General features: G+C 34.5%; 2 long non-coding RNA genes across 2 annotated transcripts in view; one reads left to right on the plus strand and one right to left on the minus strand.

The window, feature by feature from the left end:
* Window positions 1-23863, plus strand: part of LOC309656154 — a 158229-nt gene that overhangs the window by 9562 nt on the left and 124804 nt on the right. The gene's annotated exons all lie outside the window — the stretch shown is intronic.
* On the minus strand, window positions 9885-21919 carry LOC309656142. The gene is made up of 2 exons (XR_014261171.1): window positions 12488-21919; window positions 9885-12165 (listed from the first exon to the last, which is right to left on the minus strand). It is a non-coding gene; the product is annotated as an uncharacterized lncRNA (long non-coding RNA).

Raw genomic sequence — 23863 nt, forward strand, 5'->3', positions numbered from 1 at the left:
AATGTGTCCACACTGAGAAGAAAACAGACCTTTGATATGGACCTGTGAGTTTTATATATCTGTGTTTACTCCTGATCCAGGGATGGGATTTTAGAATTGAGTTCATAAGCTCTGATATGTGTCTGTGTGTACATTTTTGTGTCTGTAATTCAGAGAAGTCTTTACCACTCATTAAGCGTGTAATATTTCCTCCCGCCAGATGGTAATACCAAATTAGATTGTAGAATCTCATAAAAAAACTATATTCTGATTGGATTAGAGATAGACATATAGACCTTACATAAATACAATATTCTCAATTTCTTTTATAGAAAATAAGAAAACTGAACTAACTTCTGAGAGTTTCAATTCTGAGATTTTAAAAGTATCCTTTAAGAAACCAATTTGGAAATTTTTAAGAATTCAAGTTCACATAATTAAGGTAAATCTTTGATAGGTGAGATTGTTACCTAATCAGATTCGGCTGCTCGCTGCTCAAGAAGTCAGTACTCAAGTGAGAGAGACAAATGTTGGTAGAAAGAAAATTGCTTTTAATCAGAATGCTGGCAATCTGGGGAGATGGTGTACTCAGTGTCCCCCAGAAACCATCTCCGAAGATTCTGCTTGGCCATGAAAGTTTTTAAAGGGAAGTAATCTCAGTTAAGCATTAAAATGGGGGTCAGAGTCATCGCCATCCCCCACTGTTTGCAGACTTGTGTGCAGGCTTGTCAACTTCTTGTGATTTTTTCTTTAGATGCTATCTTGTTCGCACAGTTTGTGAGATTACTGAAGGGGAAACTAGGAAAGAGATCTGGTCTTCTGTTAATTAGTTATTCTTCATTTCTACTTCTTGGATGTATGGAAAGAACCAACAAGTTAGGCAAGGTATTGTGTGGTCAAAAGATTTAAAAAGTGTGCTAGGGCCAGAGATGAGTAGAGCATGGCGGTGCCTGGTTTTTAGGTTTGTGACAAAGCAAAGGGGCCTCCTGCAGAGAACTCTTTCCTGCAAAGAGCTCTGCCCTGTCAAAAGGGGCTTACAAATCCCCACTTGTCAGAACATCATTCCTTTTTTATGGGATCATGGGCAAAGGTTCATCTTCTGTAACTTCTTCATGCTGACGTAGGATGCCATATTCTTAGAGTGGAAGATGCCAACAGGGGTCTGTAGCATCTCTTTGCTGACAGTTATAGTTGCCTGTTTACATATATGGGCAGAACAAGCTACAATTATTTTGATGTCCACGAAGATATAGATTATTTTGAGCAATAGTGTTAATCCCGTTCTCTTAAGGCCAGTTCTTGGAACTGTGTTAGCCATAGACTCAGTACTGATCAAAATAGAGCAGTTTATGTCACGGCTGCAGTCTGGTCACCATGCAGTCAGCCTTTCCCCTCTGGTAACAGTTACAGTATGTGTAAAACAACTCAGGAATGTGCATCAGACACTGTCTGTGACTCTATAGTCCTAACCATTAGCTGCTTGAGCCTGCTCCTTTATGACTCATGAAGACCTGGGAGACTTCAGCTTCCCTAAAAACAAGAGGCAGGAAACATGGAGGGGCCTTTGTATTTGGGGGGCGGGAGGGCAGGCAGGGTTCTTCTTGGTTCCAAGACTAGTTTAATATTTTTGGTTTAATGAAAACAGCCATCCGTTTTCTGATTTATCAGTGTTAAATATAATATACACATACATTTTTATTCTACTTGGGTATTTCTCCCTAAACTTATACAGATTTACTGATTGAATAAGCTAGAATTGCCTCTACTTATAATTATGAAAATATAAATTTTTAAACCAAATTGAATCATTATTCTGACAAACTATTACAATAATAGTTGTATTTTATAGTGTGTCAGAAGATAATTTCAAAAAACTTTAGGTAACTTGCATACTTGGACTGATAGTAGGTTGAGTTAACGGATACTCATAAGATATCTAGAACATTTCTAAGTAAGAGAATGCTACATTGATAACTAAGCCTAATTTAATTTTATATACTTCCACCTTTTATTTTTATATGCTGCAGAAAGACTATATCTTTAGGTCTATCCTGAACATTCATTTCTGTCCCTTTGAGAACTGTATAAATGATGTGTATGGCTATAGACAGCTGTGTTATGTTTTCACGAGCTCTGCAAATTTGCTGTAAAAGGCTGCTGTATGATCATGAACAATTATCAACATCACCCTATCCCAGTTTTCTCTGTGAAATACAAGTTAGTTTCTTTGGTTAAAAGTTATAAGTAATATGATGTTTAAACTATACATAGATGCACTAGTTCAGAGAAATAGATCTGTGTAAGTTCTTCTGTAGTTCAAAGGAATAACAAAATCTACACACAATCTGTTCAGTGTAAATAATATAATACATTATCAGGCAAAACTTTGCTCATTTTTACCTTTTAAATGACCCCAAAAGTCCATTACTTAGTGTCAACATATCATTAAATAATTTTTAAAAGAGATTCTATTAATATTTATACTTGGTACAAGGATAACCGAGGATAAACCAAGACTCTCTGGGCAAAATAGATATTAAACATACCCCACAATTAGAAGTTCATGGATTACTGGAAACATCAAAAAAAAACCCAAAGTTCCAAAAGCACCAGAAACACCAAAGTAACTGTTTTCCTATACTCTAAGTCAGTTAACATTTCTAGTCAGAATATGCTTCCACCCTACTGTGAGTAAACCTTTTTAAATGTTTTTTTCTTCTTTTAAATTGTGGTAAAATACATGTAACATAAAATTTACTGTTTTTGCCATTTTTAGATGTACAGTTCAGTGATATTAAGTACATTAATATTGTGCAAGCATCACTACAATCCATCTAATGGAACTCCTTCACCTTGCAAAACTGAAACTCTGTACTCAAACAGTAATATTCCATTTTCCCCCATTTCCTGGCAACAACCATTCTTTTTCTTGTCCCTGTGATTTTGACTACTCTAAATACTTCAAATAAGTGGAGTTATACAATATTTGTCTTATTGTGATTAATTTATTTTACTTAGTATAGTGTCCTCAAGATTCATCCATGTTGAGGCATATATTAGAATTTCCTTCCATTTTAAGGCTGAACAGTATTCCAGTGTGTGTGTGTCTAAACATATATACACATATATATGTGTGTGTATTTCATTTTGCTTATCCATTCACCTGTCCATAAACATTTGGCTTGATTCCATGTTTTAGCTGTTGTGAATAACGCTGCTATAAAAATGAAGTGGCATATATCTATCCAAGACCCTGTTCTTAATTCTTTGGGGTATATACACAGAAATGGAAACGTTGAATCATGTGATTATTCTATTTTTAATGTTTTTGAGGAAACTTCAAACTGTTTTCCACAACAGCTATAATATTTACATTCCCATCAACAGTGAAAAAGCGTTCCTATTTCTCTATATCTTCCAACACTTGTTATTTTCTGGATTTTTGTTTTTTGATAATAGCCATCCTAATGGGTCTAAGGTGGTATCATTGCAGCCTTGATTTGCATTTTCCTAATGATTAAGAATTTTGAGCAGCTTTTCATGTGCTTATTGGCCATCCAAAAATGTTTGGAGATATGTTTATTACATTCTTTGCCCATTTTTGGAATCAGTTGTTTGTTTTATTATTGTTGAGTTTTAGGATTTCTCTATACATTCTGTGTTATATCCATAATCAGATATATGATTTGCAAATATTTTCTCCCATTCATTTTTATTTTGTTGATAGTATCTTTTGATGCACTTTTTTTTTTCCATGAAGTCTAATTTTTCTGTTTCTTCTTTTGTTGCCTCAGTCTTTGGTGTCACAACTAAGAAATCACTCCCAAATCCAATGTAGTGAAAATTTTGTCCAATTTTTTATAAAAGTTTTATAGTTTTACCCCTTACATTTAGGTATTTGATCCATTTTAAGTTAATTTTTGTACATGATGTTAGGTAAGTGTCCAACTTCATTCTTTTGCATACGTATATCAGTTTTTTCAGCACCATTTGTTGAAAAGACTGTCCTTTCCCCCAGTGAATGATTCTGGCACTCATCGAAAATCATTTTACCTTATTTGTGAGGTTTTATTTCTGGGCTCACTGTCCTATTCCATTGGTCTATATGTCTGTCTTTATGCTTGTATCATAGTGTTTTGATTACTATACTTTATAATATAGTTTGAAATCAGGAAATATGAGACCTCCAGCTTTGTTTTTGTTTTCAAGATTGTTTTGACTATTCAGCATCCCTTGAGTTTTTATATGAATTCCAGAATGGTGTCTCTATTTTTGCAAAAATACTTCTTTGGAATTTTGATAGTGATTACATTAAATCTGTAGATCACTTTGAATAGGATTGACATCTTAACAGTTTAACAATATTAAATTTTCCAATCTTTGAATATGGGATGTGTTTCCATTTATGTATGTCTTTCATTTTTTCAACAATGTTTTGTAGTCTTCACTGCACAAGTCTTTTACCTCCTTAGCTAAGGTTTTTTTTTTTTTTTTGATGCTATTGTAAATAGAATTGTTTTCTTAATTTTATTTCCAGATTGTTAATTGTTAGTGTATAGAAACAGAACTATTTTTGTGTTTTAACTTTGTGTCTGCTACCATTTGCTGAATTTGTTTGTTCTAGCAATATTTGTTGAAACTTTAGAGTTTACTACGTATAGAAAACAATAGGTGATATATAGATATATGTGAGAGGAGATGTTTATAGGAATTGATTCATGGGATTATGGAAAATGAGAAGTGCCATAATCTGCCATCTGTAAGCTGGTGAATCAGGAAATCTGATGTTGTAATTCAGTCAGTGTCCAAAAGCCTGTGAATTGAGGTATTGGTGGTATAAGACCCTATCTGAGTCTGAGAGCCCAAGAATCACAAGTACCACCAATGTCTGAGGACAGGAGAAAATGTTCATCTCAGCTCTCTGGGTATCCCTTAGCCCAGGCAAGTTGACACAAAATAATAGTCTCATATATGTATTCCAAATGCTTTGTAAGCTTTACTGTCTATTTAGCAAAATGATTCTATGGAATGCCTCTTTGTATCTCCAACGCCAAAAGTTTTTCTTGTAGATGCACTTGTGTTCTTATAGAATATACCAAGTCACAAAATAGACTAGAAATATAATAACAGTAACATTATTTATCCCCAGATGTTGAGACAATGTGTAAATACTTTTTATCTTCCCACTGCCTGTATTTTTCAATTTAAAAAGAAATTAGCACATTTAAAAATTTAAGTTCAAGTCTGAGTCTGAGTCTGAAGGCAGGAGAAGACCACTGTCCCAGCTTGAAGATAATCAGGCCAAGTGAGTTAATTCTCCCTTACTCAGCCTTTTATGCTCTATTCAGGTGTTCAGTGAATTGGGTAGACCCACCCTCATTGGATAGGGCAATCTGCTTTACTCAGACTACTGATTTAAATGTTAATTTCTTCTAGAAACACCCGTAGAGATACACCCAGAATAATGTTTAACCAAATATCTGAGCACCCTATGACCTGGTTAAATTGCTACATAAAGTTACCCATCACACTACATAATCCTTTATTGTCTCTTCTGCAATAATCTATTATGGAAAAATTAATTGTCTTTCATTTGAATTAGTACATTTTTGTTTTACATGTTTTTGGACTAATGTCTAAAAATTTTATTATCATTCACAGTCTTGCATTAAGAAATTCTCTTTATAAACCAAGGTGTATTCACTGTAAACTCTGAGAATTTAGCTATGAGTTTATTTCTAAAGCTTAATACTTACATTTATATGATGAATTTAATCTTTGGAAGTACAATCAAAAGCCAGTTTTTATTCAATGTGCATATCTAAAGTAAAAACATCTATAAGGAAGTATATTTTGATATTCTAGAAGGAGGCATTAAGGAGAGCCTATTCACAGCAGGCTTACCTTCAAAAGTGATTGGGAAGAAATCTTAAAAATGAATAAGTATTGAAGATAACTTTTCTTTAATGACAACAGTTGTTGAAAATTCATTTTAGTTATGAGAAATGAATACTAGTATTTTTAGTTGAATAGTCTGATGCTAATGTGACTGTAAATTTACTCCATGGTGACAGAAATTAAATGAAGTTTCTTTCGAGTAACTAAAACTACATAAAAGCAAGTTATATCTTTAATAGAAGCCTGAGGCAGAAACCACTTGTAAGTTTAGGTTGTAATATAAATTTAGATTGGCTAAACATTAAAATGCTCATGTGAGTGTTTTCGAGAAATTGATGTGTAAATTGTGCCCTTTTATTGTTTTTATTGTCTAAAATCTTTCCTGATGTAGGAAATCCTTATATTTTACAAATCCCTCCCACTTTGCTCATCTTCCTGTGCAGTCTTATGCATCAGCAATCTGGTGATTCCTACATCTTTCTCCCTGCCTGGACCTATCTACCAGGCAAGAGGTTATAAATCAACTTTCACCTAAAAATATGCACTCTTGCATCCTCTAGAAAACTCAGATACAACAGGGAAGGATTATAAGAAGTGCTTGTTGTGGGTGCATGTTATATTAAATAGGATATCAGGGAAATCCTCACTAACAGCGTGCCATTGGAGCCAAAGCTTGAAGAAGAAAGAGAGCAAACCATGAAAATGTCTGAGGGAAATTTTGTCCAGGCAGTAGAATAGCAATTACAAAGTTTAAAATTATTTATATGTTTCTTCTTTGTCTAAGCTTGGGTTTCACCACTCCCATCCCAAATAGACCTGAGAAAAAAATTTGAGTGGAGATTATTGTATTTGGAAATAATCATAGAGAGCAGGAGTGGGATGTGGGACAGGTATACAGGGATGGGAGAAAAGCCAGTAAAGTGTGAACTGCAGAGCAGGTTATACTGTGTGCAACTGAGGACCCTCTACATTTGGGTAAAATGTGTCTCAGAATTGTCTCACTGAGGGATGAAAAAGCTTAAGTATTTATCCACCAAATTCTTCTTTAGTTTGGACTGATTTTTTTAAGGGCTAGAGAAATTGCTCACAGAGAAACTAAAAGACAGGAGTGACAGTGTATATAAAATATCTACAGTACTGAAAATGAGTTTTCAGATGTAGGCCAGTGGGCTGTGGATGGGCTTTGACAACATCTACTGTCCCTCAACCAAAAAATTAGCAAATTGGACTGATTCTGTGTAATACATTTCACTCAAACCTCTCTCTTACATTTATACCATTATTGGCCCAGTTTAAGCCTTTAAACCCAAGTGCAAGTTTCCCATTCTGTCCAAACTGCTTGCATTTCTGAAAATGTTACTGTATATTAAAATAAAGAATTAATACAGACACAGCTAAATTCAAACAACATTTTTTACAAAGTTATTACAATTTTGTTGGCCATAATCCCCATGCTATACATTTTATTCCCATGGCACATTTATTTTGCAACTGAAAGCTTGTACCACTTAATCTCCCACACATATTTCACTCATCCTCCCATTCTTCTCCCCTCCTCTCTGGCAACTACCTGTTTGTTCTCTCAGTCTCTGGTTCATTTCTGGTTTGTTATGTTTGTTCATTTGTTTTTTATTTTTTAGATTCCATATATAAGTGAAACTTAATGGTATTTGTCTTTCTCCAACTGACTTATTTCACTTAGCATAATACCCTATAGATCCATCCATGCTGTTGAAAATGGCAAGAGTCCATTCTTTTTATGGCTGAGTAATGTTCCATTTTATATATATACATATGCATATATGTTTTTGAATTAGTGTTTCTGTTTTCTTAGGAAAAAATACCCAGAAGTGGAATTGGTGGGAGGTATGGTGGTTCTATTTTAATTTTTAGAGGAAGCTCCATGCCATTTTCCATAATGACTGTGCCAATTTACTTTCCCACCAGTGGTGCATGAGGGCTCCCTTTTCTCCACATCCTTGCCAACATTTGTTATTTGTGTTATTTTTGATGATAGCCATTCTGTCAGGTGTGAGATGATATCTCATTGTGATCTTGATTTGCATTTCCCTGATGATTAGCAATGTTAAGCATCTTTTTGTGTGCCTGTTGACCATTTGCATTTCCTCTTTGGAAAAATGTTTATTCAGTTCTTCTGCCCATTTTGAATTGGGTTGTTTGATTTTTTGGTGTTGAGTTGTATGTTTTCTTTATATATTTTGGATATCACCTATATCATTTGCAAATATCTTCTCCCATTCAGTAGGTTGCCTTTTTTTTACTTTGATGTGGTCCCATTTGTTTATTTTTGCTTTTGTTGCCCTTGCCTGAGGAGACATCTAAAAAAATATTGATAAAACTGATGTCAAAGGGCATACTGCCTGTGTTTTCTTCTAGGAGTTTAATGGTTTCATGTCTTACATTTAAGTCTTTAATCCATTTTGAGTTTACTTTTGTATATGTTGTGTGAATATGGTCTAGTTTCATTCTTTTACATGTAGCTGTCCAGTTTTCCCAACACCACTTACTGAAGAGACTTTTCCCCCATTGTATATTTTTGCCTCCTTTGTCATAGATTAATTGACCATGTGTGCATGGGTTTATTTCTGGCCTCTCTATTCTGTTTCATCAGTATAGGTGTCTGTTTTTGTGCCACTACCATATTCTTTTGATTACTATAGTTTTGAATATAGTTTGACATCAGGGAGCATGATAACTTACAGTTTTGTTGTTCTTTCTCAAGATTGCTTGGCTGTTTGTGGTCTTTTGGTTTTCCATACAAATTTTAGTGTTAGTGGTTCTAGTCCTGTGAAAAATGTATTTTGATAGGGATTTCATTGAATCTGTAGATTGATTTGGGTAGTACGGACATTTTAATAATACAGTTGACCCTTGAACAACATGGAATTGAACTGTTTGGGTCCACTTATAGGTGGATTTTTTTTTTCCAATAGTAAATACTACAGTACTGCAAGATACGTGGTTGATTGGATCTGAAGATGTGGAACTGTGGATACAAAGGACCACTATAAAGTTATACATGGATTTTTGACTGCATAGAGGGTTGGTGCTCCTAACTCTGGTGTTGTTCAAAGATTAGACACATTAATTCTTCTGATCCACAAGCATGATATATCTTTCCATTTATTTGTATTGTGTTCAATTTCTGTCATCAATGTCTTTTAGTTTTCAAAGTACAGTCCTTTTATCTCCTTGGTAAATTTATTTCTAGGTATCTTATTATTTTTAAAGTGATTGTAAATGGGACTTTTATCTTGAATTCTCTTTCTGACAGTTCATTATTAGTCTACAGAAATGCAGTAGATTTCTGTATATTGTCTCTTACAAAGTTACTAAACTTATTTATTAGTTGTAATAGTTTTTTGGTAGAATCTATAGGATTTTCTATATATAGAAAATCTGCATCATGCACTATTTGCATCATGCCATCTGCAAATAGTGACCATTTTACTTCCTCTCTCCCAATTTGAATGCCTTTTATTTCTTTTTATTGTCTGATTGCTCTGACTAGAACTTCAATAGTATGTTAAATGAAAGAGATGAGTTGCATCCTTGCCTTGTTCCTGATCTTTGAGGAAAATCTTTGACCTTTTCATACTTGCATATGATGTTAGGAATGGGTTTTTCATAAACAGCTTTTGTTATCTTGAGATATGTTCCCTCTGTACCCACTTTCTTCAGAGATTTTATTACAAATGATGTTGAACTTTGTCAAATGCTTTTTCTGCATCTATTGAGGTGATTGTGTGATTTTCATCCTTCATCTTGTTAATATGGTGTATCACATTGATTGATTTGTGGGTATTGAATCATTCTTGCATCCCTGGAATTAACCTCATTGATCATGAGGTAAGATCATTTTAATGTATTGTTTAATTCAGTTTACTAATATTTTGTTGAAGATATTTACATGTTCATCAGGGATATTGGCCTACAATTTTCTTTTTTCTTTTCTTCCTCTTTGTGTGTGTGTGTGTGTGTGTGTGTGTGTGTGTGTGTGTGTGTGTCTTTGTCTGGTTTTGATATCAGGGCAATGCTAGCCTCATAGAATGAGTTTGGAATTATTCCCTCCTTTTAAATTTTTGGGGAGAGTTTGAGAATAGGTACTAGCTCTTCTTTAAATATTTGGTAGAACTCTACTGTGAAGCTGTCTGATACTGAAATTTTGTTTGTTGGGAGTTTTTTTTATTATTACTGATTCAACTGCATTACTGGTAATCAGTCTGTTAATATTTTCTATTTCTTCCTGATTCAGTTTTGGGAGATTGTATATTTCTAGGAATTTATACATTTCTTCTAGGTTTTCCATTTTATTGGCATGCAATTGTTTGCCTCTCTTGATGAGTCTGGTCAAAAGTTTATCAATTTTGTTTATCTTTTCAGAGAACCAGATCTTAGATTCCTTGATCTTTTCAATTTTTTTTATTTTTTTAATTTTTTTTAGTCTCTATTTCATTTATTTCTGCTCCAATCTTTATGATTTCTTTCCTTCTACTAATTTGGGATTTTGTTTGTTCTTCTTTTTCTAGTTCCTTTACATGTAAGGTTATGTTGTTTATTTGAGATTTTTTTTCTTGTTTCTTAAGGAAGACTTGTATCACCATAATCTTCCCCTTTAGAACTGCTTTTGCTGCATCCCATAGATTTTGAATTGTTGTGTTTCATTTTCATTTGTCTCCAGATATATATATATATATTTTGATTTCCTCTTTGTATTCTTCACTGATCCCTTGGTTGTTTAGTAGCATCTTGTTTACTCTTCATGCATTTGTGTTTTTTTCTTGTAGTTTATTTCTAGTCTCTTACTGTGTGTTTAGAAAAAATGCTTCATACGATTTCTGTCTTTTTAAACTTATTGACTCTTGTTTTGTGGCCTAAAATGTGCACTGTAATCTCATAATCTCTTTCACTTCACATCATCCACCTGATTTGGAAGAATGATTCTCAAAGTCTCATCTCCTTTGTTAAATCTCTTTAAAACATTGTGTCCTCACTATTTTTCTTATTTATAGTCATTGCAATGTAATTAGTTGTTTCACATTTGTGTTCCCTAGTAAACACAATTTTTTGAGCAAAATTATATAACCATATCTTAAAAATTAGTGGCTAACATATTTATTCATCAACACAACTATGAATGAATGAATTAATGAATGAAGTGAATATTTTGAACTAGATTCTTGTTTGGTCACATATTCTGTCTACTTATGTCTCTCAATTTAGTGTCCTATATCTTCATTATTCTTTATTCGATTTTATAAAAATTGTGTTCCCTAATTTATTAAAATCAGTCATTGTTTAGGTAATCATTTATTGTTTAAATTGTGAATTTTGTAGTTTTATATTTTTATATCTCTCTTTTTTTTTTTTTGCGTAGAAGCAGTTATATGCCTAATTTTTAATTGGAGTTTGGTATAAAAAGATCTATATATTAGGGCCTAGACAATAAAATTCCTACCATGGGACAATGACTAGGAAGATTCTGTTTTTAAAGAGTGTTCTTTTCTTCTAAACTGTATCAACCAGGAGATTTTGATTTGTAGTGGACAAAACTATCTTAGAGGACATTGTGAAGTAAGAAACTTTATCATCAGTTGTCCTTTGAAGATGTGCAACCCTTACTTCTGGCATAGGCACACACAGGAGATGAACCTCTCTCTACAAACCTTGTTCATTCCTGGGCAATTTTCCCATCCACCTACCTTGTTCCAAGTATTCTGTTTTCATCTCTCTACTTCATGAGTCCTAATTCTATATTTTGTTTTCTAGTATATCTGGCCATAATTTTGTGTGTATTTAATTTTTTTTAACCTAATTCATTTTTTTCTTTTTTAAGATTTCTTCCTTGGTTCAGTCCTTTCTTTCTTCCTTTTTTTCTTTCTTTTTTAATCTTTCTTCCTTTTTCCTTTCAATAATGTCTTATTAAAAAGTTCATGTCTAAGTATATTTATAGGAGAATAAAGTTTATTATAAACTATTTCATGACCTTAAATGCATTTTCTGTTATCTATATAAATGCCATGCCTTACAACACTGAAATAAAAGGTGACGTTACTTATCAATATCAGTATCAAGATCATTGAGCTAGCCAGGCTGAAATTGAATAATAAAACTTCAGAGTTGGAAGGGCCTTAAAGATTATTTAATAATGCAGATCTTGCATTTGCATATAGATAAGGGAACAGATAAGGTCAGTAGAAGCTGAATTACTTGTGCAAAGTCACATAATTAGTTTGAGGACAAAAAAAAATACCTGTTCTTTGAAACCTTTTTTTTTTCCTAGAAATTCACGTTCTTTTATTTATTTATTTATTTATTTATGACTGTGTTGAGTCTTCGTTTCTGTGCGAGGGCTTTCTCTAGTTGCGGCAAGTGGGGACCACTCTTCATCGCGGTGCGTGGGCCTCTCACCATCGCGGCCTCTCTTGTTGCGGAGCACAGGCTCCAGACACGCAGGCTCAGTAATTGTGGCTCACGGGCCCAGTTGCTCCGTGGCATGTGGGATCTTCCCAGACCAGGGCTCGAACCCGTGTCCCCTGCATTGGCAGGCAGATTCTCAACCACTGCGCCACCAGGGAAGCCCTGAAACCTTTGCAGAGCTTTCTCTACCATATTCCACTGCTTCTGTTGGTCTGACACTCAGGACTGATACTCTTAAAAGTAATCAGATATCAAGGATACTAGAAAATTCTGATATAGTGATTATTATGTACCGGGGTGTTAAAGGAGATAATCTAGAGATATAAATGTATGATATACATTTGCATATAGAATGTAATTGTAGCCATAGAGAATGAAATATAATAGGAGAAAATGGCATAGAATTGAGCTTTGAATAGCTCTAATATTAATAGGCAGTATAAAAATAGAAGAATAAAAATAGCACTATGACATATATAAAGAATATCTGGATAGGAAAAAATCCAGAAAAGATCAAAGGAAGAAAGACTTTCAAGAAGCAGACAATAAAATGAATGAGTAAGATAAGAAGTACAAAATGTCCATTAGGTTTATATTAAGTTTGCATACATGTAGGTCATTTTTGTCATTAGAAAGAGTGATTTCTATAGATTGATGGAGCAAAATATAGCTGGAAGTTATGAGGGAAGTCCTTGTGAGGAGACCTTAAGGAGATAGTGACAAAATTCTTTCCTTGACTAAACTTTACTTAGGCTCCTGAACCTTCTCCTAGGCCCATCTGTGGACTTCCTTATAAAACCCAGTTTTAGCAAGAATCTTGCTAAGTCACTTTAGTCAGAATCTCCCCCACCATTGATATCTGATCATACTGATATCTGATAAGGTTTCTCATTCTCCACAATCCCCCAGGTGATATCTGATTACCCTGCCCATCTTTAGCAAGAATCCTCTTAGATCTATTAGATTGGTTTAGCCAGAATCCCCCATATCCCTGATGTTTTCTCTTATTTTCCATACACTGACCACCACCCTGTTCTTTGGCTATAAATTCCCACTTGCCCATGTTGTATTCAGAGTTAAACCCAATCTCTCTTCCACACTGCAAAATTTCATCATATTGTTCCCTATACCTATTAATATAATGACCCGTCTCCAAATAAAGTCTTCCTTACCAGGCTTTAAAAAGTGTCATTGAATATTTTTTTCTTTAACAATGTATAATAAATATGAATCATTTTTCAAAAAGTTTGCTACGAAAGGGTAAGGTGGTATAATGTATTATTTGGAGAGTAAAGTAAAGGGGTAGAACACTTCTGTTTAATTTTTAGTTATATACTTTAAATAATGAAAGAAAGATAAGATTTAAATGGGAAATTATAAAATTATATGAGAGATCAGGGAGACTCAGTGACTAAAATTCTTCCAGAAGGCTAGAGGGCCTTCAATAGCCAACAGTAGCAGAGAAGGATTGTGCAGATGCACATGGCTGTGGACTGAGAAAGTTGCGGTGTTTTCTATTGTGATGACTTTTGTATTCTCAGGGAAGCAGAGGAGGGAGATGGGGAGGTGAGGTGTGAAAAAGGGAGGAGGAAGGAGGAAGAATCAAAGTCTGGGAATTGTGAGAGAATTTTGAATTAACTATTGAAGTGAACTGAAGAGCAAGTTAGTTATAATATATAGCCAGTTTGGGACAAAAACACAATTAGAATATGAATCTCCTGACTTGAAATACAAATAATATTACAATTCCCCTCAGATAAGTACTAAACTTAAATATAAAGTAAACAAAAGTGGATGTTTTAGGAGATACGGATATGTCATTTGTTTAATATATATGATGAGGCATTAAAGGGGTAAAGGTTTAGTACCAGTGATATCTTACATAAGAGGAAACTACAGTATATCTATCACTCATATTCACTCTACTCAAATAAAAGAAGGGAAATCTAACTTGATGATATTTTAAAATTATGTGTGAAAAGTTCAAACAGATAGTATAAGCGCTTGAAAGTAGAAGGATAGATCAAATTCCTGATTTCCATTCTAGACAAATAATTGAGCCATACAGCTAATATGGATATCTGGTTGCCAAATTCAGGCTAGTTTACCTGTATTAATTTATAGTCCCATCAGCAGGGTGTGAGAGTACCTGCCTCACTTAATTCTTGCTAATCATAATAATATTTGTAAACTTTATTTCTTGAAAGGTGATAAAAATTAACATGAAGAGAGAAAAATTGAATTGTGTTGATTTGTTTAATTTTTTGAATCTGAATATTATTTTGCTGTGTGTTTATCCTTTTCTGAATGTGTATGTATTATACATCTCATTTGTCTATTGAGTTTTGGTTATCTTCCAACTGGTTTTCATGAGATTTATTATACTATATATACTTTGTCTGGCTCAAATAGACTGGTTAATAGTGTTGCTTTTTAACCATATACTCAAAGAATTTGGGGGCAGTTTGCACCAATTTAACAGCACTCTTTTTAATAGCAGTGAGATTTGTGAGTTGCACCTGGTCCTTCTAAGACTCCCAGAGAGCTTTGTCTTTAGGGCTGGTTACATAAAAACAATATGCCTAGGTGACCAGCAGACTACAGGAACCCTGTCTTAGTTCCAAAAAGTTTCATGGCCAAAACACTGGTTCCTGATTTGAGAAAGAAGAATATCTGGTACAGACCTTACAAAGGTAAGGCAATTGGGGAATCACACAAGATCTATTCAGACTCCTTGCTGTGAGGCAGCCCTTGGTTGTGATTCATGTTTCAATTAATGCTGTTGCTATACTGTCTTTTTCTGCAGTAAACGGTGGATTTGTAAACATTGTTATCTTCGGTTCTGTGAATCTTGATCGGAAATTGAACCTTGTACAACTGCCACATTTAGTACAGATTATTTAAGAATTCAATTTTTATATGTCAAAATTATTTATATTTTTATTTGTGATTTCTTTCCTAGACATTAACCTGAGATAATTAAAAGAGTAACTCCCTCCCTGCTGCTTTACACCTGCCTTTAAGGTGTTGAGGTGTTGATTTACTTAAGGATTATACATACATTGCCTATGTTTAGGTGACTAATGATGAGAAAATAGTGCCTCTTCTGGAAATTTATTTAGCCTAAGGTACCTCACTTTAATTACTTTGAACAGAGTTAATCATGAAAATATGCCTCTGAGTAGCTAAATTTCAGGTACTAACAGATATTTCCAAAAGGGATCTTATTTCTTATAATTTATGTGATATTCTGATATCTAGAAGATAAGACACAATGGTGTAAAGTGTTTTCTCCAAGAGTTCAATGGCAAAAATAAAGAATATGGAGCAGTCAAGAACGTATTTTTTAAGAAATGGCAAATGATAATGGTAGCTATCATGTATTCAGAGATCTCCTTGTTCCAGACCCTACATAAGCATTGTCTCAATTAATACTCCAGGTTAAATTATGGCATAGTGTTCACACATTGTAAATGAAAAATAATGGTATAGAAAGGCTACATAACTGCCACAATTTCCCCCAGATAGGAGAAGGTATAACACCAATTCAAAAAATATGATTCCCAGAGCTTAACTCTTAGGTATTCTCTGTTCAATATGTGCTTACTATGCTCCAAGTATTCTTCTAATGCTATTGCAGTTACTGAAAAAAATCACTCACTGAATTTTCCTAATAACCCAATGGGGTAAGGTATTATTATCCCATTTTACGATTAACTAAATTTCACACTTTCAGAAAGTGGAGGAACTGAGATTCAAATGTAGACACCTCCAGAGTCTCATCTCCTCAGTGTTAAGCTATGTTGCCTCCCATAGGCTCTACTGACCACAAAATGATAATTTTCTGTATTGTACATTCTCTGTATACTTGGCACAGTGCTAAAAGCTTGTGTGCCACATATTGAGAAGAGTAAAAAAAAAAAAAAAAAACAAAACTCTTTATTGGTGGTTTTTAAGGGAGAGAAGAGAAACAAAATTACAGTTAATGCTCCTGTATAAGAATGTGTGTTCCCTGGTTCTTTCCTACAACTCTTGTCCTTCTAGTGACTTGATATGCTGAAAGAGAGAAATTTATAATCATAATTATAGTATACATGAGAATGTGGTAAGTGCTCAAAATGGTTATGGAGGACAAAGGGGACAGTGATTAATTCAATTTTTGAAGAGTAGGGAGTGGAAATGCTACGTAAATACTTTTAATCTGGGCCTTGAAGGAGAAGCAAGAGTTGTCTCTGATTCACTGTGAGGTAATATTTGATCTAAACCACAGAGACCAGAAATTACAGATAATGGTGAGCAACCTGGTATAGTTGAACTTTGTACTGTTGAGCACTTATGTGTGAGAAGAAGGGGCAAGGATGTAATAACTTAAAGCAAAGGAACAAACGTTTAAATAATTTCAGTTGGGTAGACTTATTAGGTGTTTTAAATATATCGTCCAATTTATTCTGACAACTCTGTGAAACAGATTTTAGGATTTTTATTTTACTGATGAAGAAACTGAGCCATGAAGAAGTTACATTTCCTGTCCAACATGACACAATTTTAAAAGACAGATTCAGGTTTCAAAAATGAGCCTCTTTCCAAAGGACACACACTTCTGACTACGTAATAATGCCTACTCTGATTATGGGGGAAGGTAGATAGTTTGAACCTCCATATGTAATAACATACATATATCTATAAAGAAGGATATAAATTAAGACAAGAGTTTCTCAGTTAATCATTCAGACAAGAAAAAAATTGGTTTAATTTTTTCAGTTCTAAAATCAAGCACAATAGATCACTTTAAACATATCATTGAAAAAAAAAAAAACTTATAGCATGAGCTGCACGCAGCAGCATTCTCTTCAAAAATAAATTCATGGTAGTCAGTGCCAGGTTTGATGATAAAAACATACCATCCTCTAAATACGAGGATAAAAGCACTCTCCTGAATTGAATTGTGTTGTATACTTAAGTTATATATTTTCATTGATCTAGTCAACTTGTTACTATCTTATGTCTTTTTAACAAATGGCATAAATTTTCATGATGCTAATTCAGATCAGCCCTTAAGAAAAAGCACATACCTGTAAATAAAATAGAATGCATCTTATATTTTGCACTTTAAGTCCTTATTTTTCTTTTTTTAAAAAAATTAGTGATTAAGTATCAGTAAAGATCGAGCTTTGCGTATATCTTCACATGGATGTATTTCAAAAGAAATGCAAATGATGGGAAGTTTTATTTTATTGTATTTCATTTTTTCAGTTAGTGTTATTTGGATGGAAAACAAGAAAAAGTATAATGGCCATTGTGCTATTTGGTTGACATTGTATCACTTCTTCCATTTGAATTTGATTTTTCCTTTTGAAGAACCACTATTCATACCGCATCGGTCCACATAATTTTGAGTGATGCTCACTCCACCTTCTAAAATCCTGAGGTGGCCTCATAACCTAGACTTTCTCAGAGCCCCCTTTCCCTCTTGTTTAGGTTGCAAATTACTTTTCTTTCTCTAATGATATCTTTCCAGGACATTCTTTGGTTTTAACTGGAGAGATATTTTCTGTCCATCTGAAATGTAGATCATGACAGAACAATGGAGCTGTAGCCATATTTCTTAATGATGGCTTGTATAGAGATGCCTAGAAAATGAAGTCAACACAGAGAAGGTCATCACCAAGAGAAAGAGAAAATCTGTACCATACTCAGTAGTTTGGGGCCCTGAGTCCATCCATGTCTGGAACTTTTCATGGATGAGTGAACAAATGTCTTTCTTACTTTTTTTCTTTTATTTTCTCCCTCCCTCCTTACATTCCTTCCTTCCTTCTTCTCTATTAATCTTTTCTTTCTTTTTTCAAATTTAAGCTACTTTAAGATGAGGTGTCTATCAATATCAAAGAATTCTTATTACTAAAGAAAGTGACATTTTTAAAAAATTAAAGTTTATATACTGACAGATTACTGCTTTGCTAACATATTGAAGGCAGCTTAATAATCGCAAGTGACCATGACACTTCTGGGATCTCACTTTCAGGCACAAACCTCAGGCGATTCAGTTTCAAAAGTCTTTTGACTATAGGTGTATTCACTCAAAATACAAATTACCAAAAGAGGACTTGAATAACTTAGCTTGTGACACATTAAGACTATTGCTTGGTGTAGAGGTTACCCAAATTTGGGTTTAGTCATCTCCTCCCATATGGTTTAATGTATGACAGTGCCAAAGGAAAGAAGGGCTGTACCCAGAGAAGGTGGAAAATGATGTTCTGTATGAAGTAATTGCCCAGTCAAATGTATAAGCATATGTACCAAATTGCCATAATAAATAAGAGAAGGATGATATTTCAAAATGAACTATTCATATTTGTAATATATAACCACAGATTAATAAGTGGTTTGGAAAAAGTCTATATTTTACCTGTGGAAAGATTTAAGGATGGATAATCCATTCAAATTACTCTAATTAGATATCTTCTAAAAACAGAAACTTGGCTAAAGGAATATATAAAACGAATTTGGGAAAATCAGTTTCACAGCCAGAAACTACTAAGTGATTAAGAGAATGAATGGGTACTTAAGATTTCAATTTCCAGCAATATCACAGATTAGAGACACTGAATAAACTTCCTATTGAAAACAACTAAAAACATAGGATAAAATATTTAAATACTTAGTATTTCAAATCTAATGCCCAGCTGACAAAAAGTAGCAAATCCTTAGAGGCCAAAAATAAAGTGGAAGCTGCAAGGTGTGAAGACAGACAAATACTAAATCTGGTTCTTGATCTGACATTATGCTCTGAACCCTAATGTGCTTGGGCTTTTGCTTTAAATATTTCAGAGGACACTGGAGCTGAATTAAAGATTAAGGCTTACGGAAGGCAGCAAGTCAAAGAGCATCCAAGGTAAACTTGGGATGCCAAAGGGGTTTATCCACATTATAAAGATGAATGAAATATAAACTTTAACCTCTAAGCCTGTGCTCATGAGGGTTTAGCATGGAAATATATGAAATTTTACTGTCAAAAACCTTCAAGCAAAGAGTTTATTTTAGAGGAGTGACACCTCTAAGACAGCGAAGTAGGAGACCCCAACCTCTGTGCCTCCACAGAAATCAACAATTAAATAGCTATCCACAGAAAATCAAATGGCTCAGAGAGAGCTCAGGAGTGCACTTAAGAAACTTCAGCAACACAGTGGAACAAAAACGTTGAGAATAACTGCACAAAATGGAAAGGAAGAAGAGTTTCATTTTGCCTGCATCATCCAATCCTCTAGGCCAGAATTGTTCAGTGCCAAGAAGGAACTTCCCAGCTGGAAAGAGTTCCCCTCACTGACAAGTGGAGAGCAGGGTGAATAACCAGCTTCCCCAACTTTTCAGGGCCGTGCACAATGGACCTACTTTAGCTTCATCCCACCCAGAGACCAGCAAAGCTGAGATGTATAGAAATGGTTCGGAACAAGAAGGAAGAGCAGGGACTACCGATATCAGCTATGGAGCATGAGCAGCCATGGTTCCCAGTCCTCTTCAGAGGACTATCTGCTTTCACCACTGAAGAACCAATGGCCATCACAGCTGCCACTAACCCCCTGCAGATTTCACTGATTTTGCCCCACAGGTATTCATGTTGGCAGATGCCAGTCACTTGAGTTCCTCTCCATTTCCTCAGCCCCTGTCCTGCCCCCACAAGAACAGGGGATCCACACCCACATCTATCCTAGACCTCTGTGGCTGGGTGAGTGCAGTACACTAGCCTAGAACACCACAGCTGACCCCCACTGCTGGGAGTGTGCTTGGGACTAACCCATCTAGTTGTGTACTTGCACACCACTAGGCTGAGTCTCTTCACTGCCCTCTACTGCTGGACAGTCATCCTGCCACCACAGTAGTACACACCAACAGCCAAGTCCTCAGCAGCTGCCAGTGTGCTCACAGTTGGCCCAGGCACTTGCTTCTGGCCCTGACCCCCACCACTACATATGTGTTTGCAACTGAACCCTGCCACTACACCAGTACCTGCAACTGGTCCCCGCAGCACAGTGTGTGCACATCACCTACTCTGGCCATCATGGCTACATGCCCTGGTCCCTAGCTACTGAAGCTGGGGGCACTGCTGAGGAACCCAACAGCCTTGCAGCCAGTAAGAACCTCCTGCAGTGCTTGTCAAGGTCCATGCAGTTGTCAATGTGATGAGTCTCAGTGACCTGAGCCAATGAGACATTACATTCCCCTATGGCCCAGAGCTGCCATACAGTCCTGCACTTGGCACACTACACAGGTAGACCTGGGGTCATGCCCCACCTGTTGGTGAAGAGGAGACTGCTTCTTTGCATGTGCAGATACCTATGTAAGGCTACAGGGATCAGGAAGAATCAAACATGACTCCATCAAAGAAACACAGTAAACTTATAGTAACTGACTCCAAAGAAATGGAGATACATGAATTGCTCAACAAAGAATTTAAAATAATTGTTGTAAACATGCTCAGACATCAAGAACACTGATAAAAATTTAACAAAATGAGGAAAAAATACAAGAACAAAATAAGTTCAACAAAGTGATAGAAAACGTAATTTAACCAAGGAAGTGAAAGATCTATACACCATAAACTATAGGGTGTTGATGAAAGAAATTGAAGAAGATACAAGTAAATGGAAAGATATACCATATTCATGGATCAGAGAGTTAATATTGCTAAAATGCCCATACTACCCAAAGCCACCTATAGATTTAATGTAATCCCTATCAAAATTTCAATGGCATTATTCACTAAATAGGAAAAAAACCTTAAAATTTGTATAGAAACACAAGACTGAATAGCCAAAGCAATTGTGAGAAAGAACAAAGATAGAGGCAGCACGCTTCCTGATTACAAATGATATTACAAGGCTATAGTAACCAACACAGTATGGTACTGGCATAAAGACAGACACATGGACCAATGGAACAGAATTGAGAGCCCAGAAACAAACCAATGCATATATGGTAAACTAATATTTGACAAGGAGACAATGGGGAAATATAGTCACATCTATAAATTATACTATAAATGATGTTCACATGCAATAAAATGAAATTGGACCCCTATCTTACACCATTCACAAAAATTAGCTAGAAACAAAGACTTAATTGTAACACCTGAAACCATAAACTCCTAGGAGAAAACATAGGGGCAGAAGCTCTTTGACATCAGTTCTGGAATTGATTTTTTGGATATGAAACCAAAGCACAAGAAACAAAAGCAAAAAACCAGAGAGGAGTACATCAAATTAAAAAGCTTCTGAACAGCAAAATACACAATCAACAAAATTAAAAGGCAATCTACAGAATGGGAGAAAATATTTGTAAACCATATATCTAATAAGGGGTTAATGTCCTAAATATATAAGGAACTCATAGGACTCATGAGCAAAAACAAACAAACAAACAAACAAACAATCTGATTAAAAAATGGGTAGAGGACTTGACTAGATATTTCTCCAGAGAAGACATACAAAGGTTAATAAGTACATCAAAATGTACTCAACATCAGTAAGTCCTCAGAGAAATGTAAATCAAAACCACAATGATATATCACCTCATGCCATTAAAATGGCTACCATCAAAAAGATAAAAGATAACAATTGTTGGTGAGAATGTGGAGAAAAATGAACACTGGTGCACTGTTGCTGGGAGTATAATTCGTAAATTTCCACTATGGAAAACAGTATGGAGTTTCCTCAAAAATTAAAAATAGAACTAGCATATAATCCAACAGTTCACTTCTGGGTATATATCCAAAGGAAACAAAATCACTATCTCAAAGAGATAACTGTACCCCCGTGTACATTGCAGCACCATTCACAATAGCAAAGACATGGAAACAACCTAAGTGTCCATTTACATATGAATGGGTAAAGAAAATGTGATATATATTAGAATAAATATATTATATATTAGAAATATATAATAAAGTATTATTTAGCCATAAAAAAGTAGGAAGTCGTGCCATTTGCAACACATGGATGGACTTTGAGGGCATTATACTAAGTGAAATGAGTCAGAGAGAGATGAATACCATATGATCTCACTTATATGTGGAATCTAAAACTATGGAGCTCATCTTTTTAAAAATTAATTAATTTATTTTTTTAATTACAGTATAGTTGATTTACAACATCATGTTAGTTTCAGGTGTACAGCACAATGATTCAGATATATATATATTATTTTTCAGATTCTTTTCCCTTATAGGTTATTACAAAATATTGAATACAGTTACCTATGTTATACAGTATGTCCTTTTTGGTTATCTATTTTATATATAGTAGTGTATATATAATATATAATATAGTACATATTAATGCCATCCTCCAAAGGAAGGGACAGAGAAAGGAAGGAAGGGAGGGAGGGAGGAAGTGGGGGAGGGAGGAAAGAAGGAAAGAAGGAAGCAAGTAAGGAAAGGGAGGAAATAGAGGAGGAGGAGAGAGGAAAAGAGGGAGGAAGGAAAGAAGGAAGCAATGCAGAAATAAAGAGATGAGTCAGCAGTTTCAATAGACACCCAGGTCATCAGATTTGGCTGTAAAATAAGTATGAAGAAATAAAAGTGGGGATGAAAATGTGAGTAAGGTAATACAAGTAGACTTGTAAAAGTACAAAAGTAAATCTCAGGAAATATTTTAATTGTTAAATTAAAACTTGCTCTTATATTAGGGGGAAAGAAATAAAGTACCCATAATACATACAAAGATATAAAGAAATAGTGACTACTGTCTGTCCTTCGTAACCCTATCCAAGGGCTCAGCACTGTCAAAACAGAGGCCCTGGAGAGCCGACTGTTTTACACCATTTTATACAAGGGACTAGAGCATCTGTGAATTTTGTTATCCGTGGGGTTCTGGAACGAATCCCCTGTGGATACTGAAGGAAAACTGTATAATGTTAAGAAACATAAACTAGAATAAGAAGTTTTAGAATGAGAATGACTAGCATGGATGGATGGATGGATGGATAGATAGAAAATAGACAGATATATGTAGATATATCCAGATATAATAAAGAGAATGTGACAGGCATATTCAGAAGACAGTAACTGAAAATTCACTGATGAACACCAATAAATAATTTAAAAACGGTTCATACATACTTATAAAATTGAAAATCACTAAAAATAACTCATAAATGCTAATAGAAAAAGAAAAAAGATTTCCTCTAAGTCAGTGATAGGGTGACAACTGACAACTCCTTAGTAAATTGGAAGCCAGATAATAATGACAACATGAAGAATATTAAGAATTTTCTTTTGAATACTTGCAATAACAAATGACTCAATTGAAAATGATTTAACATTTTGAAATTTATTCTTTCCCTTAGTAATTTCTTTAGGCATATAGTATGGTTATTTTTAAAATTAATTTTTAAAACTGTATAAGGCTAATTTTGTGTTGTATATAATGTTATTAACTGATTTATGGAATTTAGGTTACAACTAAACTTTAGTTCTTTCTAGATTCAAGAGTTTGTGAAAAGGCAAAATGTACAGCCCTGGTTATATGTACTGCTATCCGTACAAAGAGCA

Source organism: Balaenoptera physalus (assembly GCF_965194825.1).
Source record: "Balaenoptera physalus genome assembly, chromosome: 2".
Taxonomy (NCBI): domain Eukaryota; kingdom Metazoa; phylum Chordata; class Mammalia; order Artiodactyla; family Balaenopteridae; genus Balaenoptera; species Balaenoptera physalus.